This window comes from Suncus etruscus, chromosome 7 (genome assembly GCF_024139225.1).
Source record: "Suncus etruscus isolate mSunEtr1 chromosome 7, mSunEtr1.pri.cur, whole genome shotgun sequence".
Lineage (NCBI taxonomy): Eukaryota > Metazoa > Chordata > Mammalia > Eulipotyphla > Soricidae > Suncus > Suncus etruscus.
In genome coordinates, this window is record NC_064854.1 from 43,869,616 (window position 1) to 43,892,373 (window position 22,758).

General features: G+C 42.8%; 2 pseudogenes; both read right to left on the minus strand.

Moving 5' to 3' along the window:
- Nucleotides 1-862: 862 nt before the first annotated feature.
- LOC126014243 (uncharacterized) lies at nt 863-7,848 on the minus strand (annotated as a pseudogene).
- Nucleotides 7,849-10,009: 2,161 nt separating this feature from the next.
- On the minus strand, nt 10,010-11,472 carry LOC126013552 (ferritin heavy chain-like; annotated as a pseudogene).
- Nucleotides 11,473-22,758: the final 11,286 nt, after the last annotated feature.

Genomic DNA, 22,758 nt, shown 5'->3' on the forward strand with positions numbered 1-22,758 from the left:
AATTTACTCAAAAATTTATACACACAAGGCTGGAGTAGTACAGTGTGTACCTTGTACAAACCTGTGACTTACCTAATGTACTATCTCTCTGGACTACCTCATTAGATAGCCACCAGTTTGAAAATCTAATGTTAACTTTTTTTTTAGTTCACTTAACCTATACTCCTTAGGAATTGGTATACTGCGAAACTCATCCATTAATATTTTATTTTTGTTTTTTCTTTTTTTGGGGGGGGGCATACACAACAGCACTCAGGGGTTACTCCTGTCTCTGCATTCAGAAATCACTCCTGGCAGGCTCAGGGGACCATGTGATGCAGAGAATTGAACCCTAGTCAGTGGAATGCAAGGCAAATGCCCTACATGCTGTACTATCACTCTGGCCCTGATATTTTGTTTTTCAGAATCTGTTCTTTATAAAAATAAATCTGCTCTATCTGTAAATTTGTGGATATACAAATATCATTTTTTGTTTCTTTGTTTTGGGACTATATTTGGTGATGCTAAGTCTTATTCCTGCCTCTGCACTGAGCTGTCTCTTCTGACGGGATTCAGGCGGCTATAAGTGATTCCAGGGATTTAAGATTTAAGATTTTGTAAGAAGTCAGAGTTTTTGGAGAGGTAATCTGGTTTGAACATCTGACCTGTGTTTTATGATTCATCTCACTTTGTCAGCTAGATAACAATAGCAATGTGACTCTAGGACATTAGTTTCATTTCATACTTACTGATCTTCTTAATTCAATTTCCCACATAAATTTTCCTACCAAGAAGGCAAAGCTCAGAGAGGTAGAAAAATTTTTTGATTTTCCTGTCAGTTCAGTATTGAACACTGTATTTCTACTTTTTTAAATTTTTTTAATTAAAGACTGAATTCTTTATTTGAAATGAAATAACCTTGTCTTACACAAAGATAATAAAAAAATAAAGTATACATTTTTCACCATGAATGAAAAGAGAAAACCAGTACAAAATGCAGCAGAGAGTATATCTCTAACATTTTGCAAAGCCTAAAACCAGGATAATACTACTTCAGAAAAAAGACCACAAATTGGCTAATATGTAAAAACAAAGGAAAATGTGTTTAAACGGTGCAGAAAATTTCCCAGAATCTGACAGAGCACATGCATCTCTGCACCCAGAATACACTTAGAGAATAATTTAACCACGACAATAGGGACTACAGAAAATGGTATATTTTCTGGCCTCTCTAAATGCCTCCTTATGTGCCTGCAACTTCTTGATGTTGTTCATGTTTGACTGCCAAAATTTCACATATCCTCCATGATCTGCTGTTAGCATCCACATGTCATTGTGTGACCAAGTCATAGCACTCACAAGGCTATCATGAGCCAATGAAAACAAAATATTTGTAAATTGTAAAACTTCTTCATATGAAAGAGTATGAATTTTTACAGGCATATATACACTCAGTGATGATTTGTCCAATTTTAAGTTAAATATGACATTATATAGGCGATTTATCATGCTCTTCCCAGGCCCACAGAATGTAGCTGCAATCTGAGATTAATGTTACCTGTAATATTGTTTCCAAATTGAAAGTGAGTCCATTCCACAAGGTGCACTCTTCACTCGAAGCTTCAGTGGGCAACTGTCTTCCTTCTGGAGTTCAACTAACAACAAATATTGGACACTTTACTTTTTGATGTCAGTACAAATTGTTGTTACTGCATTCATAGAATTATTCAACATCCCTATAGGTGGGGCCAAAATATTATAATAACTTGCATGAGGCTGAATTGCCTGCATATCTCTCTAATCTCTTTGCCATATTCTATTCTCCAAATACTTAATTACAGATAATTTATAATCTATGGTTTTCCGGTTTACAGCTTTTCTCATTCTTTCCCATTAAAAGTAAGCTCTTTTGGGGCCAGAGAGATAGCACAGTGGTAGGGTGTTTGCCTTACAAGTGGCCCATCTAGGACCAACAGTGGTTCGAATCCCGGCATCCCAAATGGTCCCCGTGCCTGCCAAAAGTGATTTCTGAGCAGAGAGTCAGGAGTAACCCCTGGCCGGGATTCAAACCACCATCCTTCTGTATGCAAGGCAAATGCCTTACCTCCATGCTATCTCTCCAGCCCCTGTATTTCTACTTTTAAATGATTAAATAGTCATTCTGTTTCCTTGAGTAATTTCTCTGGATTTTCCACTCATAGGTTTGAAACTGGGGTCACAAATAAAACCAAACAAACAACAATGAAAGCCAAACACCGTCTCTCATTTTCAGTTTAATTTGCTGAGGCCTGATTATCTCTGGAGTACTGAAGACACTTAAAACTCCTAATCCAAGTAATCAAACTCTTGGTAAATGTCTAGATAAGTGCAAATATGTCTTATTATTATTATGATCTTGACAAGGTTTTTATTTATTTTTGGGCCACAACTGGTGGTGCTCAGGGGTTATCTGCACTCAGGAATCACTTCTGGTGGGTTCAGGGAACTGACTCTATGGGATGCTGGGGATCAAACCCATTATAATCATATTTTTTTCTGGTGGTGTTAGGTGTTAGGACACATTGACCACTCACTGGGTGGATGCATTCAGAAAACATTGTTCTGTTTTCAATTTGACTGCATCAAGCAAATTTTTCAATACATAGGTGGACAAGCATGTCAAGAAACATCGGAACCTTTTCTAGATAGACAGTTCAAAAGAGTGAGTGAGAGAGAGACAGATAGAGACAGAGAGAGAAGGAGGGAGGGAGCTAAAATACACACTTTATAAATTTCTATCCTCTGGCCTGGTCTGGTTCCCTGGAATTTGCCTTGGAAAGTGTAAGAATGCTGAACATAAAGGAAATGGGCTTCTATTGTCAGTTCTGATAAGGGAGCCATTGAGCATTCACACATAAGGAGTGCACACTAGGTGAACACAGGAAACAGAAAATGGTAACATGAATTCAAAACCATCAGGTTTTCAAATGTGTGGCTTTGAAAGAGAGGCCATACTCTTATAAATAGAAAACAGAAAGGGTGCTGCCATTTTATCTAGACCAAACAAATCTCTCTAGGCTTTTCTCTGTTTATCTAGCCCAGTTCACTCCAGCTTATATTAAAATTTTTTTTCCTTCCCTTTTGTTGTTGGTTGAGAGTCACTCACAGGCTGAACTAAGGAACTCAGAAAGTCTCTAAGAGTCTCTTCATAAATTATGCCAGAAAGGCCAATGACTGGCCTTGATTAATTCACGTATTTTTCTTTTTGTTTGTTTTTGTTCTTCGGATCATACTTGCTGATGCTCAGAGGTTACTCCTGGTTCTGTAGTCAGAAATTACTCCTGATGCTTGTAGGACTATATGGGATGATAGAGAACAATCTTAATTGATTGTGTGCAAGACAAGTTGTACTATTGCTCCGGCCCTTTTCTAAAACAACCTCTATAGTTGAAAGACTAGTCGTGATGATCAGCCCATTCTATGCTTGTTCTACTGAGCCCTGAGTATCATAGGGAACATAGTCTCCATTTTCATCCAACCACTTGGCATCTCTGTGCCCTTGTTTGCAGATGTGACCCTCCCACACTCCAGATGTTTACAAACTATCTCTGGCTGGAAAAAAATAACTTAAAATTTGGGCTCTTGCCCATTCACTCAAAGGCTTGTTGAGAAGGGACAGATGAGACCAAGAGAAATGGAACAGCCCTAAGAACTCTGGTTGTGCTCTAAGGGAGACCAAGTGCATATGTGTAGAGTGAATGAGTTATGTGACCTCGAGGAGCTATGTGACCTTGGGGAGTGGCTAAAGGATGAGTGTTAAAAGCACCTGCCTTGCAAGCTTGACAGTGTTTGACCCCTGACACTACCCTCATGCACTGCCTCCAGGGGCTCTGCTGTTTAGGACCCTCCTCCCCAAGCAGAAGAGTATGGTCTCTGGCACACCACGGTTGCAGTGTGAGAGCACAAATTGGCTGAAGAATAGGTACTTGCTTTGCACATGGTTGACCTGATCCTACATATAGTCTCCTTAATTACTACTGGTGACCTCTGAGTATGGAGCCAGCCCTGAACATTGCTGGATGTGGTTCCCCCATTCCTACAAATAATGCAAACACCTTGGCTGACTGTGTGGGCACCACAATCAGAGAAGAAACCCCTGTCCATCAACCAACTCCAAAGACATGTTTTATTAAAATGGTTTTCTATTTTATTGTCCCTTCTGCCCTTTCCTGTCTTAGTCATGGTTGCAATGGTGGGAGTTGCACATGCCTGACTGTGTTTGGCATATTAGGACTGTGCTGCTTGCCAGTCAGAGCAGACTATAGTGCTTGCACAGTGTTCCTGGTGCTTAATAAAATTGGCACTTCTAAGGCTGTGGTACTTGGAAACGTGCTTGCTGGGTTCACCCTTTCAGTTGAGGCTCACCTGTCTGAGTGGTGAGTTGGTTGAGTAGGTAAGGTTCTTGCCTTCTACAGAATTGCAAGGTTCAAATCCTGGGATTCTACATCATCCTCTGTGTCTTGCCAGAAGTAATCCCTGAGCACAGATCCAGGAGTGATGCCTAAACAAAGCCAGGTAGAGCCTAACCTCCCCCATTCACCACCAAATATGCTATGATAGTGGTGCTCACCACAGACTGTTGTATTTAGGCACATCCTTGCCAGAACTTTCTAGAACATCCTTTTTGGTGCTTGTCTGGGCCTTTTCATCCTTGTACTGTTTGCACACACCTGGGTCAGTGTGACCAGTAACTGTTTTGCAATGCTGGAATTATAGAGAGCAGAGCAACCTGGGCCAGGCTGGGCTCATGCAAACACAGGGGGCTTGAACTATGATCAAGTGATTGCAGGGCATTCTGAGACACTGCTATTCTTCTAAGACTTTGTGTCTTTAATAAAAAGGGCTCAGTTAGATGATGTTCTATAGGATAAACATTGATGTTTAACAATTCTATAACCAATGTAAGGAATTTGAAGGGGCTGACTCTGGTTGGTTTCCAAGGAAGATACTCTGATTCACTTAGATCCCACATTACATCTTTTGGGGAGTGAGGAAGTGAACATCATTAGCACTTCCAGGGGAAACTGAGGCCCATAAAATCAGGGCTGAGAGTGTAAATCCAACCATGTTCTCCCAGAGACTCAGGAAGCAGCACCCCCAGATTTTGTAGGGCTGAGGACAAAGCTATGGCTTTCATATTTGCTCTATGTCACCAGCAAAGGACAGTTTTGGTTACTTTGTGAAGCCGCTACTCAGAAAAGCTGGAGTCACCGAGAAAGCCCATCCCAACTGTCCTCAAAGCCTGGTAGAGAGAAGTGGAGGGATGGTTGTTTCAGATCCAGGCACATGGGTGAGGGCCTTGGTCACAGCTCTACTGTCAGTCCTGGGGCATACGCTGAACTGGGTCCCAAGTTATTTCTGCCCAGCAGGGAGGGAGGAACCCCATTTGCAGCAACCAGCCTTTTATAGGAGATCCTAGGATCAGAGTGAAACTTCCAAAAAGCAAAAAAATAGTCTGGTCTTAGTCAGAGCCTGCTCTCATCAACACAGGGTGCACAAGGGTGCACCTCCTTGAGACCATTAGCAGTGCTTTCTGGCCCTGGGACCCATTAGTTCACAGAGTGGGAGCTGCAGGGGAAAGGCAGGTAGAGTTCAGCTTCATGAGCTTCCCCCATCTCTTTGTTAGAATATTAGGGCTTCCAGAAGAGGATAAGCACAGGTTAGGGCCTGTTAGAAGGGCTATTTTTAACTTTCCCCCATTAGCTTTTAGACCTGCAGAGCCTTTGCTTATAATAGTTGTAGCAATAATCCTAATGCCAGTAGCTTGCCAGTTTGAGCAGCCCTTTGTAAGCCACCTGGTGTCCATCATCTTGTTTAAATAACTTCACTAATCCTATCTGAGTCCTCTAAGAGGATCTATAGGGAGCCCTTAGAACTCTCTGGGGTGTTGGGGAGAGGGTGTCTGATTTAATGAGAGAAGAATCTTCTCCCAAACTCTCTCCGCTCAGCCCAAAGCCTTCTGCTGATAGATGGACCAACTTGGAACAAGCCAAAAGGATCTTTCTTTATCTCTGAAGTCCTTCAGGGTAGAGATTGTGTTAATTTCCTTTGCTACTTTGGTAGTTGATGTCTTTACTCTGGGTCACTTTTGATTCTGCACTCAGAAATCACTCCTGGAAGGCTCGGGGGACCTTATGGAATGCTGGAAATTAAACCCGGGTCAGCCATGTACAAGGCAAATACCGTACTCACTGTACTATTGTTCAGACACCCAAAATGTGGAATTCTTGAAATGCAGGCTAAGCAGTAATAAATATAGGTGGGAGGGACCGTGATTAAGCCTGGATTGGGGGGACGATGTCATGAGGGGTTCCAGTGAGTCCACTGTGGGGGTGACAGCTAGAACTCAGTTCAGAACCACAGCAGGGCTGGAGGACAGGTGTGTCCGGAGGACACAGGGAGGAGCAGGGGCAGGATCTGGGGGTGGAGTGAAGAGCAGAGATACTCAACTCTGTGCGAGACATACCAGGCTAATGAGCAGACAAAAAACATTCATTTGATGAATGTCTTTGTGTGTTTAGGGGGTTTCTTAGCAGCGCTAGGGAGCCTGAGGTCCTCTCCTGGATAATTCAGCCTGGTAGAGCCTGGTGGTTGGAATTTGGATCAGGAATGCTATGCTGTTAGATCCAGGAGTGATGGTGGCATTCGGCATGAACCCCATGGTACCAGGCTTGACCTTGGGCCTCAAGCATTCCAGGCCAATGTTATATGCTCAGAGCCACAGCTTCAATTCCGAGAAAAATCCTTGTGAGAGCAGGGGCAACAATGGAGCCCAGCCTGGCTGGGGGCGACAGGTATTGTTGTGTCTGTCTCTCTAGGTTCCAAAGTGGCTCCTGCACAAGGTCAGCTGCAACTAAGCTATCGCTGACATCAGCCATTCAGTTTAGAATTCTCAGGAAGATCCCAATTTTGGGTCAGTGAGGTGCTTTCAGGTTCTACTCAGATTCCTCATGAGGCAGAGCAGCTGGGCGGGCAGGAGGCAGGGCCCAGCAGATCTCACTACTCTCAGAACTCACTGCTACATTTGGGTAGAGACTTCAGGGGTCTCAAACTCAATTTACCTGGGGGTCGCAGGAGGCAAAGTTGGGGTGATCCTTGAGTGCAAAATCAGTAGTAAGCCTTGAACATGGGGGGTGTGTGACCCAAACAACTAAAACAAAACAAAACAAAACAAAAAAAGATTCCTCTAGGGCAGGGCCACAAAATGTTGTATGGAGGGCCGCGAATTTGAGACCCCTGCCAGGCTCAAAGAGCACTCACTTCGGAGTCTGAACATGTGGGCTGGGGTCCAGACTCACTATTTCCAAGCTCAGGGTATGTTTAAGGGAGAGAGGAGGAGGATATTGCTTCATTCCTTCCCCCAGCAACTTGAAAGAACAGGGACTCAAAGGAGTCTCTGCTGCCTCCTTTTCCTGAAGCCAGAAGAGATTCGAGAAAGGTGCAGAATCCTGCAAGTGCCCTGGACTGGCTGTTAGAAAATTTCCTTGGTCAACTTCCCACCTGCTTTTAAGGAACAATGAAGGCAGTCTCAACAGCAGGTGTTAAGAATAGGCTTTTGTGCTCAGCACCACTATCTCATCTAATTAACTTAATTTTGTGAGTCACACTGACTGTTGCTGTGGGCTAGTCTGGGCTTGGAGCTAGGAGGTCCTGTGATGCTAGGGGTTGATCTAAATCTGCATGGACATTGTGTGCTAGCCCACGGAGCCGCTCATATGAAACGGTCCTCACAGTAGCCACAAAAACTGGCCAGTAGGAGTGGCAGGGCAGCCCTGCAGGTGCCTTATATTACATCACATCTAGTCCACATAACTCCTCCACATCCCCCATTCTCTCAGCTTTTCCTGCCCACCTGGATGCTGAGCAGCAGGAGCCCAATTTGTCAGATGAAGAAAATAAGATTCAGAGGACTTAAATGTATTTGATTCATTCCAATATTTTTCTTCTTCATCTATTTGGTTTTGTTTTTGTGCCACACCCGGCTGTGCTCAGGGGTTACTCCTGGCTCTGTGCTTAGAAATTGCTCATGGCAGGCTCAGGAAACCATATGGGATGCCAGGGATCAAATCCAGGTTGGCTGAGTGCAAGGCAAACACCCTACCACTGTGCTATTGTTCCAGCCCCATCTTCTTTTTTAAAAAGAGAGAGATAAATAGGGCCAGAGAGATAGCATGGAGGTAAAACATTTGCCTTGCATGCAGAAGGATGGTGGTTCAAATCTAGGCATCCCATGTGATCCCCCGAGCCTGCCAGGAGTAATTTCTGGGCATAGAGCCAGGAGTAACCCCTGAGCACTGCCGGGTGTGACCCAAAAACCAACCCCCTCCCAAAAAAAGAGAGAGATATATAAATAAATCAATACTAAAAGTCACTTGCCCAAGTCAATCCTGTAGACTCCTGGATCTCTATGGTCATACCTGGAGCCAGACAGCATCTGAAGAAGCTCTTACGAACACAAGGGGTAAATAATTGAGGAGTAATGACTCCCTGGGCTCATAGCTCTTGCAGGGTATTGGGAGGATCTGACAGAGTCCCAGTGGAATCTCTAGTCACTCCTTTTCTGGAGCCCTAATTCCACTCCCTAGTCACTTACAGAACCCACACTTGTTGCCTCCCACCACTCCCATTTTACCCAGTTCCTTTTGCACTTAATCTTTTGAGTTGTATACTTAGTGCCTTCTCAGTCTTAAATACCTAGTGTTCCTAAGTGGTATTCATTGATCAGTAGAAGATCGGTAGAAGATAATACACATGAAAACCCTATCGTGTTCTTTTGGCCAGAAAGACAGTACAGCAGGTGGAGCCTTACATGTGGTCAACCTGGGTTCCATCCCTTGAGCCCTGTCAGAAGTGATTGATCCCTGAGTGCAGAGCCAGTAGGAAGCCCTGAGCACCGCTGAGTGTAGTCCCCCCGACCCCCCCCCAAAAAAAATCAAAACAGAGCTATCATTCTCTGAGAGCAACTGTGACCATTTTGAGATGAGAGAAGTTGACCAAAAGGAGTGCTGGAAGAAATAGGAGGTCTTGGGGTCAGAGAGACAGTATAATAGGTAGGACACTTACCTAGCATGCAACTGGTTCAGGTTCAATCTTGGCACTGCATATGCTCCCTGAATCCCAACAGGACTAATTCCTGAGCACAGAGCAGGAGTAAACCCAGAGTACTGTTGGTCATGGCCAACAATCAACCACAGGGCTAGGGCACCATGTCAGTTTCCTTGGCTGGGACCACTCTGTTTTCCCTGCCGTCCAGGCAGCTATTTGCCTCTGCTGTAGCTACCACTTCATCATGAGGGCATTTTCCTGCAATTTTCTTTCCTTCCAATATATTTCTTTTCTGGGGTGGGGGATAGTGTCAGGAATCAAACCAAGGCAAGTGCTCTGCTTTGGAGTGCTCTACCCCTCTTTCTGTGGTTCAGTATTGTGTTTCAGAACAGTTTTACTGAGATCTTACATTCATTTACAGTGGTTTTATTTGAATGGTTTTCAGTCTATTCACAGACATTCAGCAGCACAGTCAATTTTAGAACATTTTATAACATAGCAAGAAATGCTAGTTATCACTCCCCCATCCCCAGCCTCAGCCCTGAGCAACAAAGAATTTATTTTGTATTTTGAGACTAGAAGCAACAGGGTTTGCCAGTTCTGGCCTTTCATCTATCTACTTGGTATCCTTTGTGGTGTCCATGATGGGGGATTTCTTATACTTAGCAGAGTGTTGGGGGGTTCATATCAGCTTTCATAGAATAATTTCATACTGTTCATCTATGACATGTGCTTGATTCATTTGATGAAGATTTGCCACACACACCCCCGCCCAACTAGGTGTTTGTTTGCTTTTGCTTTTGAGTCAACCAAAGCTTTTTCCCTCTGTGCTAAAGACCAAACTGGCAGGGGTGAGGATAAGTTGTTCATTCATGACAAAGTTCAAGGGACCATACTGTGCCAGGTGTTGAAGCCAGGGTTCCTGAATGCGAAGCACGTACTCTAATTCTTTTTTTTTGGGGGGGGTACCAAATTACTTTATTTGAAGGTCTGATGCAAATCAAAGACTGAAGTAGTTGTTTTGGATTTTCTAGAAAAGGTAAAGGTCACCCCAACATGCAAGCATTGCCCCCAGGGAACCAGATCACTGTGGCTCCAGGAAGCCAGTGCAAGACTTAGCTCTCGCTGTGCCCCAGAGTGTGCTTGTCAAACAGACACTCTGCCATGCCCGACTCAGGGGCCCCTGCGCAAGTTGGTTCCATAGTCACCCAATTCTTTGATGGACTTCAGCTGCTCGTCCAGGTAGTGAATCTCCAAGAAATCACACAAGTGTGTGTCATTTTTGTCCGTGGCCAGTTTGTGGAGGTCCAGTAGTGACTGGTGGACGCTTTTCTCCAAGTGCAAAGCGCACTCCATTGCATTCAGCTTGTTTTCCCAGTCATCGCGGTCTGGTTTCTTGATATCCTGCAGGAAAATCCGGCCACCTCGCTGGTTCTGCAGCTTCATCAGTTTCTCAGCATGTTCCCTCTCCTCATGGGATTGGTGAAGAAAATATTTGGCAAAGTTCTTCAGAACCACATCGTCGCGGTCGAAATAGTAAGACATCGGGCCCGGAGAGATAGCACATTGGCGTTTGCCTTGCAAGCAGCCGATCCAGGACCAAAGGTGGTTGGTTCGAATCCCGGTGTCCCATTGTAGCATTAAATAATTAGCAATGGAGCTGGATGGTGAAGGATGGAGGTGGATGGATGGAGGGATTTTTCTCTGCCATCCCAGGCCACGTGGCTCCGCAATCCCCATTCAGTTGGCGGGTCCCAGATTTAGGTGAACGGCGGAATCAGACTCATCCAGAGACAGGCATCAGGAAGCATCAACTTTATTCATCCCTATCCACCACATGTGTGGCCTCTATCATAACCTTTTAAGCACCGCCATTCTTTGCTAGCCCTGCATCTTAACTTCTTTCAGCCATCTTCCATTTGACCTCCATGCTGGCCAAAGACCAAAAGCACGAAAAGGCCCTAATCCCCTCTTGTCAAAACCTTATCTACCTTTTCCAAGACCCCTCCCTGGAAATGGGCGGGGTCTTGCAGGTAAGGTCAAGTTACCTGGAGGGATGAGGCTTCATCCCATAGGGTCCCCGGTGCCTGCAAGGAGCTATTTCTGAGCAGACAGCCAGGAGTAACCCCTGAGCACCGCTGGGTGTGGCCCAAAAACAAAACAAAAAAAAAAAATAGTAAGACATCAACAGGTAGACGTAGGAGGCGTAGAGCTCCAGGTTGATCTGGCGGTTGTGGTGGCCTCCGAGTCCTGGTGGTAGTTCTGGCGCACCTGCGAGGGGGATGCGGTCGTCATGGCGGCGGCGAGAAGGCGCTGAGGAGGAGGAGGAGGAGGTGGAGAAGAAGAGGAGGCGCGGCTGCCGCTGCTGCTGCGGTGTTGGTGTTGATGGGGTTCAAGGGGTTCGGCTGGGGCGAAGCGGGAGTGAGCGCCGGGTTCCGTCCAAGCACTGTTGAAGCAGGAAACCACGACGTCTCTCGCTCCTCCGCCTAGTTTGTGTATACTCGAATTCTTTGAGTTAGCTCTCTGGCCCCTTAAGATCCGCTTTTTCAAGAAATCATTCCTTTTGAGACGAGAGCCGGTAGGGTGTTTGCCTTGCAGGGTTTAATATCCAGCCTCCCAGTATCCCATAGAGTCCCCTCAAATTCCTCTAGGAGTGAACCCTGAGTGCAGAACCAGGAGTAAGTCCTGAGCACCGCTGGGTGTGGACCAAAATGATACAGAAATAAATAAAGCAATTCCTTTGTTTATTTATATTTACATTTTATTTCTATTTGCATTTATATTTACATATGGTTGATGCCATTAGAACTGTTTCTTAGGTCTTGATATTGCAAACTTTTTATTTTATTTTATTTTATTTTATTTTGTTTTGTTTTGGGATCACACCTGGCCCCGCTCAGGGATTACTCCTGACTGTGCTCAGAAATCACTCCCGGCAGGCTCAGGGGACCATATAGGATGCTGGGATTTGAACCACCATCCGTCCTGGATCAGCTTCGTGCAAGGCAAATGTCCTACAGCTGTGCTATCTCTCTGGCCCATGCAAACTTCTTTTTAAGATAAAGATTTTGTAGTTTCTCCTGAAACACCCTTGGCATGGTTCCTTCAGAGTCCAAACATCTGGGTAAAACTGCTGGCAACAGAACCTTCTGTGATGATGGAAATAGTCTGTGTTCTGCTGTCCACACACCCAGGCTGATAGTTACAATGCTCCTGAGTACTTAAAATGTGGTCAATGTGACCGAGACATTGGATTCAAATTGTATTTGATTTCAATTTAAATATCCATTTACAAAGCCCAAGTGATGTATTTGATAGTGCAGCTGCCTCCAAATGCTTGTTTCTTTTTTTCTTTTCCTTCCTTCCTTCCTTCCTTCCTTCCTTCCTTCCTTCCTTCCTTCCTTCCTTCCTTCCTTCCTTCCTTCCTTCCTTCCTTCCTTCCTTCCTTCCTCTTTCTTTCTTTCTTTCTCTTCTTTCTTTTCTTTTCTTTCTTTCTTTCTTTCTTTCTTTCTTTCTTCTTTCTTTCTTTCTTTCTTTCTTCTTTCTTTCTTTCTTTCTTCTTTCTTCCTTCCTTCCTTCCTTCCTTCCTTCCTTCCTTCCTTCCTTCCTTCCTTCTTTCTTCTTTCTTTCTTTCTTTCTTTCTTTTTTCTTTCTTTCTTTCTTTCTTCTTTCTTTCTTTCTTTCTTTCTTTCTTCTTTTTTTATAATTATCTTTATTTAAACATTGTGATTACAAACATGATTATAGTTGTATGATTACAGTCATGTAAAGAACAACCCCCTTCACCAATGCAACATTCCCACCACCAATTTCCCAGATCTCCCTCCTCCCCACCCCCCCCACACCTGTACTCGAGACAGGCTTTCTACTTCCCTCATTCATTCACATTGTTATGATAGTTTTCAGTGTAGTCATCTCTCCAACTGCACTCATCACTTTATGTGATGAGCTTCATGTCATGAGCTGCACCTACCAGCCCTCATCTCCCTTGTCTCTGAGATACTGTTAAAAATGTCTTTCATTTTAGTTAAAGCCCATAGATGAGTGAAACCATTCTGCATCTTTCTCTCTCCCTCTGACTTATTTCACTCAGCATAATAGATTCCGTGTACATCCATGTATAGGAAAATTTCATGACTTCATCTCTCCTGATGGCTGCATAGTATTCCATTGTGTATATGTACCACAGTTTCTTCAGCCACTCATCTGTTGAAGGGCATCTTGGTTGTTTCCAGAGTCTGGCTATTGTAAATAGCGCTGCAATGAATATAGGAGTAAGGAAGGGATTTTTGTATTGTATTTTTGTGTTCCTTGGGTATATTCCTAGGAGAGGTATAGCTGGATCGATGGAAGCTCAATTTCCAGTTTGTGAAGGAATCTCCATATCGCTTTCCATAAAGGTTGTACTAGACAGCATTCCCACCAGCAGTGAAAAAGAGTTCCTTTCTCTCCACATCCCCGCCAGCACTGCTTGTTTTCCTTTTTTGTGATGTGTGCCAATCTCTCTCTTTCTTTCTTCTTTCTTTCTTTCTTTCTTTCTTTCTTTTTCTTTCTTTCTTCTTTCTTTCTTTCTTTCTTTCTTTCTTTCTTCTCTTTCTTTCTTTTCTTTCTTTCTTTCTTCTTTCTTTCTTTCTTCTTTCTTTCTTTTTTCTTTCTTTCTTTCTTCTTTCTTTCCTTCTTTCTTCTTTCTTTCTTTTTCTTTCTTTCTCTATTTCTTTCTTTCTCTATTTCTTTCTTTCTTTTTCATTCTTTCTTTCTTTCTTTCTTTTTTCTTTCTTTCTTTCTTTCTTTCTTTCTTTCTTCTTTCTTTCTTTCTTCTTTCTTTCTTTCTTTCTTTCTTTCCTTCCTTCCTTTTTTCTTCCTCTCTTTCTTCTTTCTTTCTCTTTCTTCTTTCTTTCTTTCTTTCTTTCTTTCTTTCTTTTCTTCTTTCTTTCTTTCTTTCTTTCTTTCTTCTTTCTTCTTCTTTTCTTTCTTTCTTCTTTCTTTCTTTCTTTCTTTCTTCTCTCTTTCTTTCTTTCTTTCTTTCTCTCTCTTTCTTTCTTTCTTTCTTTCTTTCTTTCTTTCTTTCTCTTTTTTTCTTTCTTTCTTTCTTTCTCTTTCTTCTTTCTTTCTTTCTTTCTCTTTCTTTCTTTCTTTTCTTTCTTTCTTTTCTCTTTCTTTCTTCTTCTTTCTTTCTTTCTCTTTCTTCTTTCTTCTTTCTTTCTCTCTCTTTCTTCTCTTTCTTTCTTTCTTTCTCTTCTTTTTGTCTTTCTTTCTTTCTCTCTTCTTTTTTTCTTTTCTTTCTTTCTTTCTTCTTTCTTTCTTTTTTTTTTCTTTCTTTCTTTCTTTCTTCTTTCTTCCTTCCTTCCTTCCTTCCTTCCTTCCTTCCTTCCTTCTTCCTTCCTTCTTCTTTCTTTCTTTCTTTCTTTCTTTCTTTCTTTCTTTCTTTCTTTCTTTCTTTCTTTCTTTCTTTCTTTCTTTCTTTCTTTCTTTCTTTCTTCTTTCTTTCTTTCTTTCTTTCTTTCTTTCTTTCTTCTTCTTTCAACTAATTTCATTCATTTATACTTGCCCTTAAGAATCCTTCCATTGCTGCACTGGTTTCTCACCACCCCAACCCCTTCTCCCCTTTCCTGTCTCTAGCTTTGTAGGAAGACAGCACAAAGTTAAAAAAAAAAAAGTTTCTTGGCACAACATGCAAAAGAAATCTTCTCTCTAAGCTATGAGCAGTTCAGAGGGAAGGCACTACTGAACTCTGACTTCTGTCACTGGAAAGTGAATGCTAGTAAGAGTGGTACCAATTTATGTTTTATTTAGGCACTACAATTTACAAGGCTATTAATTAATTACAGGGTTTCAAGCATACAACAATCTAACACTACCCTTTTACCACATCTGTTAGCAATTGTATGAATATAGAATATTAGGTAAATAGATTAAACAAGCAATATAGAGAAGCTTCGATTATTTAAGAAAAATATAAATTCATGGTTATAATAACTTACTTTCATAATTCCTTAACTAATGAAAGGATCATAATAAATTTACAAGCATCATGAAATACAATATTACCTTTATTTTATGAAAATGCCATTCACATGCAAAGCATTTTTCCAACCAAGCTATAAAATTTTCTTTGATAATGGTGGCAGGAAATATAAACTAGGAATTGGACTCACATTCAAGTTATACAAAGTAGATAAACTCTACAGACCTACAAAGCAACATAGTGTAGGCTTAATGAGACTGTGCTCTAGCTATGGAAATTAACTAGAAGGAAAGATCTAACATGAAGTGTTCTTATAAGAAGAAACAATAAAATAAATATGTCAGAAGGAAACTTTGAAAACAGTGGCTATACTTATGGCATAGACTGTGATGATTTTAAGGATGTATGCTTATCTCCAAGCACATCAAGCTGTGTGCGTTAGATATAGATTTTTGTATGTCAATCATGTTTTATAATAAAGAGCTTTTTTTTTTAAAACTTATACAAGTATAAGACTTCACCACATGATGTACTAAATACATAGTTAGGGAAGTTGGACATGTCACTGAGAACTATCTGAAGAGTAATGAATCATTTTTTTCTGCGCGCAAAGCACAGTTACAAACTCTGTTTTTCTTTTTTTTTTAGTTGAGGTAACATGATTTTCAATGTATTCATATTAATTTTAAGACATACATTGTAACTGCACTACCAGAATTCACCACAAGAATGCAAGAACCCCTCCACTGGCTGTCTGTCTTGTCAGCATATCTGCCTGTAGACTCTGTTCTGTTTGCAAATTCTCCATGTCTGTGTTTATTTTCTATTCTTCTTTTAGCTGCTGTTGCTCGTTTTTGGACCACACTGACTGTGCTCAAGACTTACTCCAGGCTCTATATTTAGATATTACTTCCTAGTGGTGTTTGGGGGCCATATGGAGTGCTGGAAATAGAACTTGGGTTCTACTGTACTATCTCTCCGGCCCTGCTTACTACAGTTTTTATATTCCATAAATAAATCCTTCTTCTAATTCACTTTTTTGGGGGAGGGGGCCAGACCCTATAATGCTCAGAGGTTACTCCTGGCTATGCGCTCAGACATCACTCCTAGCTCGGGGGACCATATGGGATGCCAGGGATCAAACCCAGATCCTTCCTGGATCTGCCACGTGCAAGGCAAACACCCTACGCTGTGCTGTCGTTTTGGTCCCATGACCCACTTTTGTTATTTTGCTATACCTGCTGATAGCAATGTTACTTATGGCTCTGCATTCAGGAAATTACTTTTGGAGGTGCTCAGGGGACTAAATGGGATGGCAGGGATTGAATTGAGGTCGCTGCATAAAAAATAAGGCCTTTACTTGCTGTGCTATTGTTTCAGCCCCTGACTCAATTATTTTATTTTTTAAGATTAATAAGAATGAAGTTTTATATAAGCATGAAGTTTCTAAACTAGGCCTCGGCCTAGGATTTGTACAAAACCCAAGATCTCTAATCCCAGAGGCTCTATCCTAGGATCTGAGCAAAAACCAAGTCCACTAATTACAGAAGTCTGATTACAATAATAGTGATGGAACTGATATCCTACAACTGTAAAGAAAAACTCTCCCCTACCTTTGCCCTATGACCTATGTAAATAACAAGATCTCCAGCTACAGAAGTGGGATGTCATCACCTACATCTGAGCAAAAAGATTTCTGGCACCATGAAAAGACCTTGGGTGTGTAAATCAGTGAGTATGGAGCCTGTAGTTATTCCCATGGCAGTATGCTTCAAAGGCAGAGAAACACTGTATCTCTTAGGCCAAGGGAATTCCTGTTCTAATTTCCCCAATATTTACTGTGCCTATGCAAAAGAAAAGAAAAGAAAAGAAAAGAAAAGAAAAGAAAAGAAACACAACCCTTTTTTTAAGAAGTTGCTGGTCTGGTTTTTGTTGTTGTTGTTGTTTTTCTTTTGTTTTTTTTGTTTACTTGTTTGTTTCTTTGTAGCTGATGGTTTTGGTTTTCGTTTTTTTCTTTTTGTACTTTTGTTGTTACTCCCTTATTGTTTTATTTTGTCTTGTCTTTTTTTTTTTTTTTTTGGTTTTTGGGCCACACCCGGTAACGCTCAGGGGTTACTCCTGGCTAGCGCTCAGAAGTTGCTCCTGGCTTGGGGGACCATATGGGATGCCGGAGGATCAAACCTCGGTCCGTCCAAGGCTAGCACAGGCAAGGCAGGCACCTTACCTGTAGCGCCACCGCCCGGCCCTATTTTGTCTTGTCTTGATTCATTTTCTTTTTTTTTTTTCCTTTCTTCTTCCAAATATATATTTACAACACCTAGACAGACTCCTCCCATATCTTTTCTTATATCTCCAATAGAGCCACATTACTGAAATCATCTTAATCAGCCTCATAATTGGAGGGAGAAAAATGAATGGTACAAAGACCAAACAGTCATATGTTCATTTGGTGGAAATAAAAATGATCAGACTTGAATACCAAATCCAACATCAATGACAACAGAATTGACACCCAATCTACAACAAGCTGTACAAGGGGGGAACAATTGCACTAGCATTATGGGGGTTACCGGTAAAGGAGGGAGAAGTGAGATGCATGTTGGCAACAGGGGTGGAGGGAGGACAACACTGGTCATGGAAATGCCCCTCATTCACTATCACTATGTGCCTTAAATATTACTATGAAAGATTTGTAATTCACTTTGACCACAATAAAAAATTTTTAAGAAGATTAATAAAGTTTTATATAAGCATGACATAAATACATCAGTTGGGGAAGAAAAATTGAGGCAAATGGGGTAAAACAAGTGCCTACAAGCACTTGGAGATGGCATCCTTCTGCTATTTTTTTTTTTTTTTGGTTTTGTTTTTGGGCCACACCCAGTGACGCTCAGGGCTAAGTGCTCAGAAATCTTTCCTGACGTGGGGAAACCATATGGGATGCCGGGACATTGAAACACGGTCTGTCCTAGGCTACCACGTGCAAGGTAGACGTCCTTCCGATTGTACCACTTCTCTGGCCCCCTCCTGCCAATTTTAAAATCTGCAAACACTCCAGAGCTTGGGTCCATCGATCTAGAGACATTACAATGGCCTTACACGCCCACCTCTAGTGCTGGATCATCTTAAACTCATAGAAGCTCTGACTTGGGCTCATGTGCCCTTCAATGTTCAACGCACAAACACTCACGATACACATAGGAAAAAGCATGCATTGTTTCTCTTCAAGGACTCAAGCTCTTCTGCAGTGGAACAAGGTCTCTTCTTGGTTACAACCTGCAGAGCTAGTTTCCTGCAGGAGACGCTGGAACCTTTCCTTTTTTCTTTATTTGTGTGTGTTTTTAAATTAATATCTTTATTTAAACACCTTGATCACAAATATGATTGTAGTTGGGTTTCAGTCATGTAAAGAACACTCCCCTGACCAGTGCAGCATTCCCATCACCAATGTCCCCAATCTCCCTCCATCCTCGTACTGCCTCGAGTACAGGCAGTGACGCGCCTTTCCTTTGTGACGCCCCTTGACGTGTCATAATTCCAGGCGTTTTTCTCCTGGACCGCGCCGGTACGAGAGTCAGAAATTGAGAAAGCTCTCTCGGTTTCAGACTCGCTTCTCCGGTTTTCGGACACTTTTCTCTAAAAATGGGCAATCTCGTTTGCCGATTTTTCCTGCTGCTGAGCCGCTGCTTTCGCCGCCAGCAGTGTCCTCCTCCCCAGACACTTGGTCGCTCTGCCTCTTCACGGCAACCTCTAGAACCATCCGTGGCCCGGCCTCGTCCTCCCCCGGCAGCTCCGCTTCGTCCTCCCCCGGCAGCGCCTCGCTCTGCATCTCGACGGCAACGTCCACCATCACTTGTACAACAAGTCTTGGCCCTGACAGCTCCTCGCCCTGCGCCTCGACACCCTGCATGGCCATGGTCACGACCACGTCCACCACCACCAGTCCAGTCTATGATGCCTGGACAGCCTAGTGCTGTCCGGATCCCCGCTCCCGGGCCACGTCTTGGGTCTATTGGCCTCGATACCCCAGGCCCGAGTTCTACTGATGCCTTTGTGCAGACGAAAATGAAATGGTGCGTGTCTCACGACCGACGTGACAGAGGGGAAGAAAGGGAGCCTAGCGAAGGAGGACACGGCAGAAGATATGCTTTCATCCCACTGTTCTCCATCCCGATGTGGCCAGACACAGTTACTTCTGCTCTGAGCCGCCCCACCTCGCCTCGCCTGCGCACCTGGACTGGCCTCCCCAACTACAAGGTGAAATCTGGCCTCAGCACCCCCGTGCCTCGCCCCAAGAGTGGCCTCCCCAACTACAAGGTGAAATCTGGCCCCAATAACACCCCCAATTCTTGCCTTCCCAACTATGGGAAGAAAACACCCTCAGCAAAGAAACTACTCTCAGCAGTCTGCAACTACACACGTTTCGGGCATCTTCGGAAACTTCGCTAGAACCTGGTCGGAGACTCAGCTTGCCTGGCCTACTGAGACCCACGAATGCTGATAGCGGCCTGCACTGGTCTCCCAGATTCCTCAGCCATGTTATAAGGAATCATAATAAATGAGGATTGGTTTAATTCGTTTTATCATGAGTCCTCCACTTTTATTCTACGAAGTAAGAGAATAATAAATTAGAGAATAATGCATTATTACATAATAACATATCAAAATAATATTGAAAATAAATTTCCAAATTGCAGGGAAATGTAAGATTTTATCTTATAGTTGGGTAACATATATTGTGTATATATATGTGTGTGTGTGTGTGTATACACCAGAATTTCTTCATTCATGTTTTGTTGGTCGCTTGAATTGTTTCCAGGTTTTTGTAAGCAGCACTTAAGTGAACGTCTCTCTCTCTCTCTCTCTCTCTCTCTCTCTCTCTCTCTCTCTCTCTATCTATCTATCTATCTCTATCTATCTATCTCTCTCTCTGATTCTCTATTTCTCTTGATGTCTTTGTCTCTCTCTCCAGATAGGCTTACTCTAGCTCTGCACTCAGGGATGACTTCTAATGAGACTCAGGGACCATATTGGGATGGCAGGAATCAAACACTAGTCTGCAAGCCCCCTACCTGCTCTACTATTCTATGGCTCCCATTTTGATATATCTTTTTCCTTCCAGCAGGTCCTAGGAAAAGCAGACTAGTTATTCTGATCCCTGCTTTGCAAACTTAAAAAGATCAAATAGTTCCCACATTTATATGCCTTTTACCCTATGATTTTATTTCTACTAATTTCAAATTACAGTATGTTAAGATACAAATCTATAATAACATAATATTGACTATTCAGCCCTTGGGATGAGTTTGCATAAAATATTTTTCTAGTCTAATGGAAAATTGAACATTCTGGGATCAAATTTCTTTTTTTTTTTTCTTGGGCCACACCCGGCGGTGCTCAGGGGTTACTCCTGGCTGTCTGCTCAGAAATAGCTCCTGGCAGGTACGGGGGACCATATGGGACACTGGGATTCGAACCAACCACCTTTGGTCCTAGATTGGCTGCTTGCAAGGCAAACGCCGCTGTGCTATCTCTCCGGGCCCAAAGGCTTGTGTTCTTGTCAGGCTCCTGGCAGGCACGGGGGACCATATGGGACACCGGGATTCGAACCAACCACCTTTGGTCCTAAATCGGCTGCTTGCAAGGCAAACGCTGTGCTATCTCTCCGGGCCCAAAGGCTTGTGCTGCTTACAGACCCACTTCTCCATATTGTTTTTTTTTGTTTGTTTGTTTGTTTGTTTTTGTGTTTTTGGGGGGGATTATTCCTGGCTTCAGGCTCAGAAATTGCTCCTGGCAGGCACGGGGGACCATATGGGACGCCGGGATTCGAACCGATGACCTCCTGCATGAAAGGCAAATGCTTTACCTCCATGCTATCTCTCCGGCCCCGTGATCAAATTTCTAATGTAGCACTTTGGAACTAGTCCATAAAAAATGCTGTGTTCAGTAAATTTCACTGTGAGTCACACAGATTTTAATGAATCTATTACTTCACACAAAATTTATCTAATGAAGAGGACAGAGAACTAAATTCATGCCAAAAGTTTCCAACCCTTTCATTGGCCAATATCTTCAAATCCATTTACTATTGTACCTAACTAGTATCACATCCCTCTTGCAAGGGATATCTATTCATTCAGTTGACCTTGGATACTACCACAGAATATAAGCTGAGATAAGAGATTGGAAACCATAATGTAGGCTATAGTTTATCTTTTCGAATGTATCAGACACTCCATTCCTTAAGTCTCAGATGCAAATGCCATCTTTTCCCTATAACCAATTTGTGAGTTTTTATTTTATTTTACTTTATTTTATTTTTGTTCTTATCTTTATTTTATTTTAGGTCACTTTCAGCAGTGCCAGGACTTACTCCTGGCTCTACGTTCAGAGGTCACACCTGGTGGGCTCCAGGGACTGTTTAGAACATTGGTGATTGAATCAGGGTCTGCCACACATGAAGCCAGCACCCTATCCACTGTACTATTTCATTGCTCCAGGCCAGATGGATGGAGGCCTTTGTGCTTAGGCCCCAGCCACGGGGCTTCATCCCCATCCAGCTGGCGGATTTCAGGCCCAGGTAATCGGCGTAATCAAGACTCACTCACAGGCAGGCTTCAGGAAGAATCATCTTTATTCAAGCCCTAGCCACCACGTGTGTGTGGCCTATCTCATAACCTTTTAAGCACTAGTTATTCTTGGCCCTGCATCTAAACTCCTTTCAGCCATCTTTCCTTTGGGCTCCATGCGGCCCCAAGATCCAAAAGCCAGGGAGCCGAGCCGGGCAAAGAGAGGAACGGCCAAAGGGCCGAATTCCCTTGGTCCAAGCCTTAACTAACCTTTCCCAGACCCCTCCCAGGAATGGGAGGGGCTCGCAGGTAAGGTTACGCCTACTATCCGGTTCCCAAGACCCCTCCCAGAAGTGGGTGGGTCTAGGGTCTTAAATAGGTACACCCACATTTCCTCCTTTTCTTAATATTTTTATGCACCAACGTAATAGAGTGAAAATTAATATACCAGCCCTTTTCAAAAACATATTTTTGCAAAATATACTTTACACCTGTAACCTAAAATTCTATTAATGCTTTTTTACCAAGCACTATTTTGGAACTTTCATGTTGTTCACTTAACAAATTTCCAGGGAATAGATTTCTAGAGAGGCACTGAGTATTTTTTTTTTGTAGGCCAAATAAACTTTGGACCCTTGATGTAGTAGAGCATCAGATTTTCTGCAGAGAAAATTCTAGATTGGTTGGTAGATTCAACTCAACTTAGTAGAAAATACTACATTGGCTTTTCATGTACAAGGCTTTAGTTTCTGATTTCTTGAGTGCCTAGGGAAGGTTTTTGTCATTGGAAATGAAAGCTTGATTGATTAGAATATAGAGGCACCTTTTAAAAGATTGAATCTCTGGCCTTAAACTTTAGGGCTTAAAGGATCAAATACAGCTCGCATGGGAAAACTGCCCTTATCATTCTTTTTATTTTCCACTCTGGGCAGCTTTGATGCTTTTTTTTTTTTTTTTTGGTCACAACTGGCGGTGCTCAGGGGTTACTCCTGGCTGTCTGCTCAGAAATAGCTCCTGGCAGACATGGGGGACCATATAGGACAACGGGATTCGAACCAACCACCTTTGATCCTGCATCGGCTGCTTGCAAGGCAAACACCGCTGTGCTTCTCTGGGCCCTGATGCTTTTCTTCATGCCTTGAAATGGCAAGTTGTAAACCA